Here is an 11,849-nt window from a genome sequence, read left to right on the forward strand (position 1 = left end):
TCAATGAAAACTACTAAATAAAATTCTTGCAAACTAAATCCAAGAACAGATCAAAAGGATCATTCACCACAATGAAATAGGCTTCATCTCAAGGATGCAAGGATGTTTCAATATAAGGAAATACATCAATGTAATCCAATATATAAACAAACTGAAAAAAATAATTACATGATCATCTCATTAGATGCAGAAAAAGCCTTCGACTATTACAACCCTTCATGTTAAAAGTATTAGAGAGATCAGGAATTCAAAGCACACACTTAAACATAATAAAAGCAATATGCAGCAAACCAACATCCAGCATCATATTAAATGGAGAAAAACTTGAAGCAATCCAACTAAAATCAGGGATAAGACAAGTCATCACACCTTTTCCCTATTTATTCAGTATAGTACTCAAAGTTCTAACTAGAGCAATCAGACAAAATAGGAGGTAAAAGGGATAAAAATTGCGAAGGAAAAGCAATGTATCACTGCAGGTGATTTAGTTGTATACATAAACAACCCCAACAATTCTACCAGAGAATTGCTATAGTTGACAAAAACTTCAGCAAAGTGGTTGGCTATAAAATTAACTCAAACAAATCACTAGCCTTTCTTTATACAAAGGATAAAAGACATAGAACAAATTAGGAAACAAAACCCTGCCCAATAGTCACAAATATTATAAAATATTTTGGTGTAACTCTAACCAAGCAAGTAAAAGATTCATATGACAAAAATTTCATTCTCTGAAGAAAGAAATTTGGACAGATTTCAGAAATGGAAAAGGTCTCCCATGTTCATCAATCCATAGGATAAAAATAGGAATAAATGGACATCTTATCAAAGACAACCTACAGATTCAATGCATTGCCAATAAAATTCCAACTCAATTCTGCCCAGACAAGAAAAGAGTAATTCTAAACTTCATATAGAATATGAAAAAAATCCAGGATAGTGAAAATAATTCTCAACAATAAAAGATCTTCTAGGAGAATCACCATCCCTGACCTAAATCTGTTCTATAGAGCAATAGTGATTAAAAACCACATGGTATTGGTTCATAGACAGACACGTCAATCAAGGGAATAGAATTGAAGATCTAGAAAAAAATCAACGAAGCCACAACTATCCAATGGGGGAAAAAGCAGCTTCAACATATAGTGTTTGTCTAACAGGCAGTCTGCATGTAGAATAATGCAAATTGATCCATGTTTATCACCTTGTGAAAAGGTCAAGTCCATGTGGATCAATGACTTCCACATAAAACCAGATACAATCAACATAAGAGAAGAAATGTGAGAAATTTCTTTGAACACATTAGCGCAAGGGAAAATTTTCTGAACATAACACCAATAGCAACCAACAGCTTTGGAAAGGATCTTCAAAAGTCTACACCCAATAGGGGCTAATATCCAAAATACACAAAATATTCAAGAAATTAGACTCCAGAAAACCTATAGTCCAATTAAAAAAATGGGATATAGAACCAAACGTAGAATTCTCAACTGAGGAACCTTGAATGGCCAAGAAGCACTTAAAGAAAGGTTTCAACATTCTTAGTCATCAGGGAAGGCAAATCAAAACAATCCTAAGATTCCAACTTATACCATTCATAATGTCAAAGATCAAAAACTTAGGCAAAAGAAGGTGCTGGCAGGGGTGTAGAGAAAGAGGAATACTCCTCCATTGCTAGTGAGATTGCAAACAAGTACAACCATTCTGGAAATCAATATGGTTGTTCCTCTGAAATTTTTAAATATTTTTTACTGGATGTTTCTTTATCTACATTTCAAATGTCATTCCCTTTCCCAGTTTCCTGTCCATAATCCCCGTAGATTCTCCTCCTCCCCTTCTTCCATAAGGGTGTTCCCCTCCCCATCTATCCCACACTACCACCGCCCAAGACATCCCCCTGCACCTTGGCAGGACCAAGGGCTTCTCCCTCCACTGGTGTCCAACAAGGCCATCCTCTGCTACATATGCAGTTGGAGCCATGGTTCAGTCTTTGGGTAGCGGCTTAGTTTCTGGAAGCACTGAATGATTGGTATTTTTGTTCTTATGAGGTTGCAAGCCCCTTAAGCTCTTTCAATTCTTTCTAATTCCTGCAACAGGGGTCCTATTCTCAGTTCAATGATTTGCTGCTAGCATTCCCCTCTGTATTTGACATGCTCTGGCTGTGTCTCTCAGGAAAGATCTATATCTGGTTCCTGTCAGCTTGTACTTCTTAGCTTCATCAGTCTTATCTAGTTTTGATTATATATATATATATATATATATATATATATATATATATATATATTATAGATAGATAGATAGATAGATAGATAGATAGATAGATAGATAGATAGATAGATAGATGTGGGGCAGGCTCAGAATGGCCATTCCTTCAGTCTCTACTCTAAACTTTGCCTCCATATCACATGCTATGGATATTTTTATCCCCTCCCCAACTTTTGTGTGTGTATGTGTGTGTGTGTTTTAATTAAATAAACTTTTATTTTAGAATGACTTTAGATTCACAGAAAAGTTGCAGAGACTAAAGGGTTCCCATATATTCTTCATCCAGCCCACCCCAGAGATGTGATTACAAACTGGAAGGTAACTAAGACCTAGAGAGTATGAGTCCTGGTTGACCTGCTAAAGTGCTTTCTCTCCCTGTTCACTGTTTGGTCCTAAGAATCAATCCAGCACCACAATGCACTGTATTCCTCTCAATCTCATTCTTTGGGACACTCAGTGGGTGGTGAAACTGGTGTCCTCACTATTGAGCTGGGAAGACAGAGGCTTGAAAATGACAAGTGACTAAGGTCTCTGTGTGGCGTAGCAAGTGCCACCTCACCAGGCTCCTTCCATCACCTCATGTACTCTGGTTTTGTGGAAGCCCCTCTGAATACCCCATTATCCACCTCATTCTGCTTGTGAGTCATCCTTGGAGTGGGGTACTCAGCTCTAGAAGACACCATGCCACGACTTCTTCTAGTTTTTAAGAACCTTACTTAAAGGCTGACTTGGCCTTTGTGTGCTTATCGATAAACTTGTAAACGGGGGTGCTTGTGTGTGGGAGTGAGAAATTCTGTCTCTTGCCCACCAAGATTCATCTGTGATGAAAGATAGCCTAATGCCCTTTATAGTTCCTCCCACTGAGAGCTAGGTCCACTTGCACCCCTGAAATCTAAGGAATGAACTGACCAGCAGAGACACAGTCCTAGCACTGGGGCTGAAGAAACCTTGTCACCTTTAAAAATATGTACCTGGACTATAGTAGTACAACCACACTCAGGAGGCGGTAGAGGCAGATCTCTGAGTTCAAGGTTAGCCTGGTTCTGTAGAGTGAGTTCCAGGATAGTCAGAGCTACACAGAAAAACCCAGTGTCTCAAAAAGAAAAAAAAAAGGGGGGGGGGTTCTTTTCTCACATGTGTAATGTCTGTGTCCACAGAGGCTAAAAGAGGGTATCAGGTATCTGGAACAGGGATGACAGTTTTATGAATCACCACGTAAGTGCTCTTATCAGCTGAGCCACTGCCCCAGGTTCTGCTTAGTCACTACTACTCTCCCTTGGAACTCTAAGGCCATCATGAAAATAAGCCTGCTCTGACCTGCTAGAGGGGCAACAAGGTTAACCAAGCCAATGCAACCAACACTTGCTACAATGGCTAGGTGATCCCAGCCTAACCACCCTAGCTGAAGTGACAATTGACTATGCACCCATGAGCAGAAACAGGCCACACTAGTAGAGCTGCTCAAAGGAGCTTAGCTAACCCACAGATTCATTGGTGCATGAATACTTGTTTAGCTGGTGAGTTCAGGGATGGCTTGTTTCATAGCAAAGGCTACCTCCCTCTCCTGCTAATGGGATCCTAACTGTGTTGCAGGGGACATAGGGCCTGTTCCAGGATTCCAGGGAATGAACAAGGCAGTCACACTCAGCTGTGACAGTGTTTCCTAATGTCTGCTTTCTTTGCAGCTGTGAGTGGCATTGGTCGCCAGCTCAGACCAAGGTGACTATGTTCAAACCTCTGAACAAGGTTTTCCTTTCTGACAGAAGTTGGTCCATTGGGTTTCTTTCTCAACAGACATGATTTCTAGAAACACAGCAACCATCTTGTGACTACAAAGTAAGGAACAATGAGATTACTGAGAGGAAGCCCTGCCCTCACCGAGTGTTGACAGAATACTCTGTTAGATATAATACTGTGTTAGTCACCTGCTCCAGGATTCAGGCTATGTGGATAACAAGTGTCTCTCACTTAAGCCACGGTGACCTAGGTTTTCCTTTACTTCCTAGTACTTAGTTCATGTAGTGATAGGATATCATAAAGAGTAAAATGGAGAGTCCTTGTCTCTGAGTCCATCTTTCTTACTTCCTCCTCTTGGTACTCCTTTAGGGTCAAGGCCATGATATCTTTTCATAGATTGAAGAACTGAACACCCTCATTCTTGGGATCTAGTCCCTGGGGGTAGTGCAGAGGCACCAAGAGGCAGACAGCTCTCCTTAAGTATAAAAAGAACATATTCCTTCTATAACTTCTGCCCACTGGGGGCTGCAGGTGTCTTCTGAACACCAGGAAGTGGTGCCGGTATGAAGAAGGTGGGAGATGGGTATCAGGTGGTTGCTACTGCAAATCTGCTGTGGATGCACCCAGGTACATCCTCGGGTCTGAAAGGGTAGACGTCACAGGCTTGGCAGGAATGGTCTCTCTCTGTAGCTGCTGATAGGGTGCACAGCAGTGGCAGCACCCAAATGAATAGTAGTAGTCACCAACTTGGGCCGCTTTGATCCAGAGGACGTCAATGGGGGACACACTGTCAGGGTCCTCCAGGATCCGGGCCACGAGGCTCTGCAACTTGGCCGGGTCCAGCACCGACAGCAGCAGCCCGATGAGCACAGCGATTGGCACATTGTGCAGTGTCAATGCAGCCAGAGTGGATGCTGCCTCCCTGTGCACCACTGGGTCCCTGTCCATCGGGTGCCCCAGGCCCTGCACCCGCCCTCTGGAAAGCTTCACACACGCATAGCCCCATACTGCTTCTTGTTCCCCCTTTTAACAAGGGGTGAAACATCACACTTTGGTCATCCTTCTTCTTGAGATTCACGTGGTCTGTGGATTACATCTAGGTTAATTCGAGCTTTTGGGCTAATATACACTTATGAGTGAGTGCATACCATGTATGTTTTCTGTGATTGGGTTATCTCACTCAGGATGATATTTTCTAGTTCAATCCATTTGTCTATGAATTTCATGAAGTCAATGTTTTTGATAGCTGAGCTGTGCTCCATTGTGTAGATGTACCATATTTTCTGAATTCATTCCTCTGTTGAAGGACATCTGGGTTCTTACCAGCTTCTGGCTATTATAAATAAGGCTGCTATGAACATAGTGGAACATGTGTCCTTGTTGTATGTTGGAGAATCTTTTGGATATATGCCCAGGAGAAGTATAGCTGGGTCCTCAGGTAGTGGAATTTTGTATTTTCTGAGGAACCTCCAGACTGATTTTCACAGAGGTTGTAGCAGTTTGCAATTCCACAAATTGGAGGAGTGTTCCTCTTTTCTCCACATTCTCGCCAGCATCTGCTCTCACCTGAGATTTTAATCTTAGCCATTCTGACAGGTGTGACATTGAATTTCCGGGTTGTTTTGATTCGCATTTCCCTGATCACTAAGGATGTTGAACATTTCTTTAGGTGCTTCTCAGCCATTCAATATTCCTCATCTGCGAAGTCTTTGTTTAACTCTGTACCCCCTTTTTAATAGGGTTATTTGGCTCTCAGGAGTCTAATGTCCTGAGTTCTTTGTATATTTTGGATATTAGCCCTCTATCATATGTAGGATTTGTAAAGACCTTTTCCCAATCTTTTGGTTGCCATTTTGTCCTAAAGACATTGTCCTTTGCCTTACAGGAAGCTTTGCAGTTCTATGAGGTACCGTTTGTTGATTCTTGATCTTAGAGCATAAGCCATTGGTGTTCTCTTCAGGAAATTTTCTCCAGTGCCCATGTGTTCAAGACTCTTCCCAACTATTTCTTCTATTAGTTTGAGTATATCTGGTTTGATGTGGAGGTCCTTGATCAACTTGGATTTAAGCTTCGTACAGGGTGATAAGAATGGTTTGATTTGCATTCTTCTACATGCTGACCTCCAGTTGAAGCAGCACCATTTGCTGAAACTTCTATCTTTTTCATTTGATGGTTTTAGCTTCTTTGTCAAAGATCAAGTGACCATAGGTGTGTGGGTTCATTTCTGGGTCTTCAATTCTATTCCACTGGTCTATCTGTCTGTCTCTGTACCAATACCATGCAGTTTTTATCACTACTGCTCTTTAATACTGCTTGAGTTCAGGGATAGTGATTCCCCAGAAGTTTTTCTTATTGTTGAGTATAGTTTTTGCTATGCTGCATTTTTTGTTATACCAAATGAATTTGAAAATTGCTCTTTCTATCTCTGTGAAGAATTGGGTTGGAATTTTGATGGGGATTCTATTTTATCTGTAGATTGCTTTGGGCAAAATGGCCATCGTTACTATATTAATCCTAACTATCCATGAGCTTAGGAGATCTTTCCATCTTCTGAGATCTTTAATTTCTTTCTTCAGAGCCTTGAAGTTCTTGTCATATAGATCTTTCACTTGTTCGGTTAAAGTCACACTGAGGTATTTTGTATTATTTAGGACAATTGTGAAGGGTATCATTCCCTAATTTCTTTCTCAGTCTGTTTATCATTTTAATAGAGGAAGGTTACTGATTTGTTTCAGTTAATTTTATACCCAGCCACTTTGCTGAAGTTCTTTGTCAGGTTTAGTAGTTATCTGGTTGAACTTTTGGAGTCACTTATGTATACTATCATATCATCTGCAAATAGTGATATTTTTACTTCTTCCTTTCCATTTTGTATCCCTTTGCCCTCCTTTCATTATCTGATTGTTCTGGCTAGGACTGTAGTGAATAAGTATGGAGAGAGTGGGCAGACTTGTCTAGTCCCTGATTTTAGTAGTATTGCTTCAAGTTTCTTTTCATTTATTGTGATGTTAGCTACTCGTTTGTTGTATATGGCTTTTACTATGTTTAGATATGGGCCTTTAATTCCTGTTCTTTCCAGGACTTTTATCGTGAAAGGATGTTGAATTTTGTCAAATGCTTTCTCAGAATCTAATGAAATCATCATTTGTTTTTTATCTTTGAGTTTGTTTATATAGTGGATTATGTTGATGGATTTACATACATTGAACCATCCCTGCATCCCGGAGGAGAAGCCTACTAGATTTTAAATATTATTACCTGACAACCCAGCTTTTCCTCTCCTCGGAATATACCATAAGATGCTCCAACATATAAGAAACACATGTGCTCCACTATATTTATATAGCAGCCTTATTTATAATTGCCAGAATTTGGAAACAACCCAGATGTCCATCAACAGAAGAGTGGATACAGAGCATGTGCTTCATTTAAACAATGGAATAGTACTCAGCTATTTAAAAACAAAGACTCAAGAATTTTGCAGGCAAATCTATGGAACTAGAAAATAACATCCTAAGTGAAGTAACCCAATCACAAAAAAATACAAGGGGTGTGCATGCACTGATGAGTGAATATTAGCCAAAAAGTTCAGAGTACCCATGATACTATTCACAGACCATCTAAAGCTTAACAAGATGGAATGCCCAAGTATGGATGCTTTAATCCCACTTAGAAGGGGCAAAAATAATCACAAGAAGCAGAGGAAGGGAGGAACCTGTGTGAGAAATGGGAGGGGGAGGAAGTAGGGTGGGCAGGATCAGGGAATGTGGCAGACAGGAGGGGAGTCCTGAGGGCCAGGAGAATTATTAGAAATATGCAGCAGTGTAGGTTATGGGATAGGATGGGGGGGACCATAAGTCTCAGATACCATAGATGTGAGAGGCACCCAGGACACAATGGGGATAACCTTACCTGAAATGCCCAATTGTGTTGAGATGAAACATAAAGAGACCAGATCTAGTAGATAGAAATGGCCCCAAGTTGGGGGATGAGACCACCCACCCATCTCAAAAATTTTCCCCAGAATTGTTTATTACTATATGATATGCAGAGACAAAATTGGAGCAGAGACTGAAGGAAAGGCCACCCAGAGTCCACTATAACCAAAGATCAATCTTATGTCCAGGCACTACACCCCAACACTATTGTTGATGCCATGTTGTTCTTACAGGAAGGAGCCTAGCATGGCAGTCCTCTGAGAGGCTGTACCAGCACCTGAAAAAGACAGATGCAAATACTAACAGCCAACAATTAGACTGTACTCATGGACCCCTATGGAAAAATTAGGAGAAGGACTGAAGGAGCTGAATGGGGAGTAGGGTGGCATGCTTGTGGAGGAGGCATCAGGAATGGGGACAGCATGTGAAATGTAAATTTATAAAGTAATAAATAAAAATGAAAATACATAGAATGAAATATATATTCTTATGCAATGTATTAGCATATGTTATGTATATAATTTATTTTATAAGTACATTAATTTATCATTAAATATATGTTTATACCTATTTTAATTTAATTATATATAAAATATAATGTATATATTTAATAAAAAAATTAGGACATGAATTTCTAAGTGAACAAGGAAGTATTTGGGATGATTTAGAGGCAAAAAGGGGAATCAACACTCAGTATCCAAATCCCATAGGGGAGATAGCTGGACTCTCAGAAGTGAGGACAATTCTGAGAGTTCAGACAACAATACTTCTGCTCACTGTCTTGGTGCAAGAGGAACCAGCCTAGAGCCCTCTGGACAAAGAGACCTAGGAGCAGTCAGGGAGTAGATCCTTCTGGTCTCTGCCTTTGCCCAGAGCTGAATGACAGTTGCTAGCAGCTCTGACATACCTGAGAGAAGATATAAGACCAACTCTTCTGCTCCAAGTGACCTACCTGGAGCCCTCAGGTCACACAAACCCAGAAGCAGTCTGGGACAGAACCCTTCCAGTTTCTGCCTGTGCCTGGAGCTGACCCAGTCCCACAGTTCTCTGTACCCAAATCCTCTGGGGAAGAGAGCTGGATTCTCAGAAGTACAGACAGTCCTGAGAGCTCAGGGGAGAACACCACTTCTGCTCACATTCCTCACCCAAGATGAACCTGCCTGTAGCCCTTTGGACACAGGAAAGTATGAGCAGTCAGGGAGAGGATACTTCCAGGCTCTGCCTGCATCCAGAGCTGAAAGCCAGTCTAAGAGCACTGACATACCCGAGAGTGGAGGTAATACCAACTCTTCTGCTCTGAGTGACCTGCCTGGAGCCCTGAGGACCCACAAACTGAGGAGGAGTCTGGGACATTACCCTCCCAGTTTCTGCCTGCTCCCTGAGCTGACACAGTCCTATAACTTTCTGCACACAGATCCTGCTGGTTGAAAGCCAGTCTTCAGGAGTACTATCACACAGGATGACAGCAGGATCCAGCCACTGTCAGAAGCAGCAAGACCAGCTAGCACTAGAGATAACCAGATGGTGAGAGGCAAGCACAGGAAACTAAGGAACAGAAACCAAGAGTACTTGGCATCATCAGAGCCCAATTCTCCCATCAAAGCAAATACTGGATATCCAAACACACTGAAAAAGCAAGATTTGGATTTAAAATCATATCTCATGGTGATGACAGAGGACTTTCAGAAGGACATAAATAACCCCCTTAAAGAAATACAGGACAGCATATGTAAAAAAGTAGAAATTCTTAAAGAAGAAACACAAACATTTCTTAAAGAGTTACATGAAAAACACAACCAAACAGGTGAAGGAAATGAACAAAAGAATCCAGGATCTAAAAATGGAAATAGAAACAATAAAGAAATCACAAAGGAGACAAAATCTGAAGATACAAAACTTAGGAAAGAGAGCAGGAAACACAGACACAAGTATCACAAGACAATACAAGAGACAGAAGAGTTAATCTCAGGGGCAGAAGATACTATAGAAAACGTTGACAAAATTGTCAACGAAAGTGTAAAATGCAAAAAGCTCCTAACCCACAACATCCAGGAAATGCTGGACACCACAAGAAGATCAAACCTAAGGATAATAAGTATAGAAGAAACCGTAGATTCCCAAAAAAGGGGCCAGTAAATATCTTCAACAAAATTATAGAAGAAAACTTCCCTAGCCTAAAGATAGACATGCACATTAAACATACAAGAAGCCTGTAGAACTCCAAATAGATCGGACAAGAAAAGAAACTCCTCCCATCACATAATAGTCAAAACACCAAAAACACAAAACAAAGAAAGAATATTAAAGCAGTAAGGGAAAAAGGTCAAGTAACATATAAAGGCAGACCTATCAGAATTATACCAGACTTCTCACCAGAGTCTATAAAAGTCACAAGATCCTGGGTAGATGTCATACAGACCCTAAGAAAGCACAAATGCCAGACGGAGCTACTATATCTAGCAAAACTCTCAATTAACATACAAAAACCAAGATATTCCATTACAAAATCAAATTTACACAAGATCTTTCTACAAAGCCAACTCTCAAAAGGATCGTAGTTCGAAAACTCCAACACCAGGAGGGAAATTACACCCGAGAAAAAGCAAGAAAGCAATTTTCTTGGAACAAAACCAGAGAAAGAGAGCCACACATAAATAATTATACCTGAAACAACAAAAATAACAGGAAACAACAATCACTATTCCTTAATATCTCTTAACATCAATGGATTCAATTCCCCAATAAAAAGAACTAGACCTAAAGACTGGATTTGTAAGGAAGACCCAGCATTTTGCTGCAGACAGGCAACTCTTCTCAGTGACAAAGACAGATACTTCCTCAGAGTCAAAGGCTGGAAAACAATTTCACAAGCAAATGTTCCCAAGAAAAAAGCTGGAGTAGGCATTCTAATATTGAATAAAATCAACTTCAACCAAAAGTTATCAAAAAAAGATAAAGAAGGACACCTCATATTTATCAAACGAAAAATCCACCAAGATGAACTCTCAATCCTGAATATCTGTGCTCTAAATTTCAGGACACATACATTCATAAAAGAAACTTTGCTTAAGTTCAAAGCACACATTACACCTAACACATTAATAGTGGGAGATTCAACATTCTACTCTCATCAATGGACAGATCATGGAAATGGAAACCAAACACAGACACAGAGAAACTAACAAGTTATGAAACAAATGGATTTAACAAACATCTATGGACTATTTCATCCTAAAACACAATAATATACTTTCTTCTCAGCACCTCATGGTACCTTCTCCAACACTGACCACAAGAAAGGTCACAAAACAGGCCTCAACAAGTACAAGAAGATTGAAATAATCCCACACATCCTAACAGATCACAATGACCTAAGACTGGTCTTCAATAACAACAAAAATGACAGAAAGCCCCCATACACATGGAAGGAGAACAATGCTCTACTCAATGATAACTTAGTCAAGAAAGAAATGAAAGACTTTTTAGACTTAAATGAAAATGAAGGCACAACATACCCAGACTTATGGGACACAATGAAAATAGTGCTAAGAGGAAGAGTCATAGCTCTGAGTGCCTACAAAAAGAAATTGGAGAGAGCATACATTAGCAGTGTGACAACACACCTAGAAGCTCTAGAATAAAAAGAAGCAAATATACCCCAGAGGAGAAGAAGGCAGGAAATAATTAAATTCAGGGCTGAAATTAACCAACTAGAAACAAGAACTATAGAAAGAATCAACAAAGCAAGGAGCTGATTCTTTGAGAAAATCAACAAAATAGATAAACCATTAGCCAGACTCACCAAAGGGCACAGAGCGAGTATTGAGATTAACAAAATCAGAAAGGAAAAGGGAAATAACAACAGAATCTGATGAAATTCAAAAAATCATCAGATCCTATTTGAAAAGC

The 11,849-nt window shown here is 40.1% G+C and overlaps 1 pseudogene; it reads right to left on the reverse strand.

Annotated features, from left to right (window-relative positions):
• Positions 1-4,599: 4,599 nt before the first annotated feature.
• LOC134484188 (sulfiredoxin-1-like) lies at positions 4,600-5,008 on the reverse strand (annotated as a pseudogene).
• Between the last annotated feature and the right edge of the window lie 6,841 nt (positions 5,009-11,849).

This window comes from Rattus norvegicus, chromosome X (assembly GCF_036323735.1).
Source record: "Rattus norvegicus strain BN/NHsdMcwi chromosome X, GRCr8, whole genome shotgun sequence".
NCBI classification, from domain to species: Eukaryota; Metazoa; Chordata; class Mammalia; order Rodentia; family Muridae; genus Rattus; species Rattus norvegicus.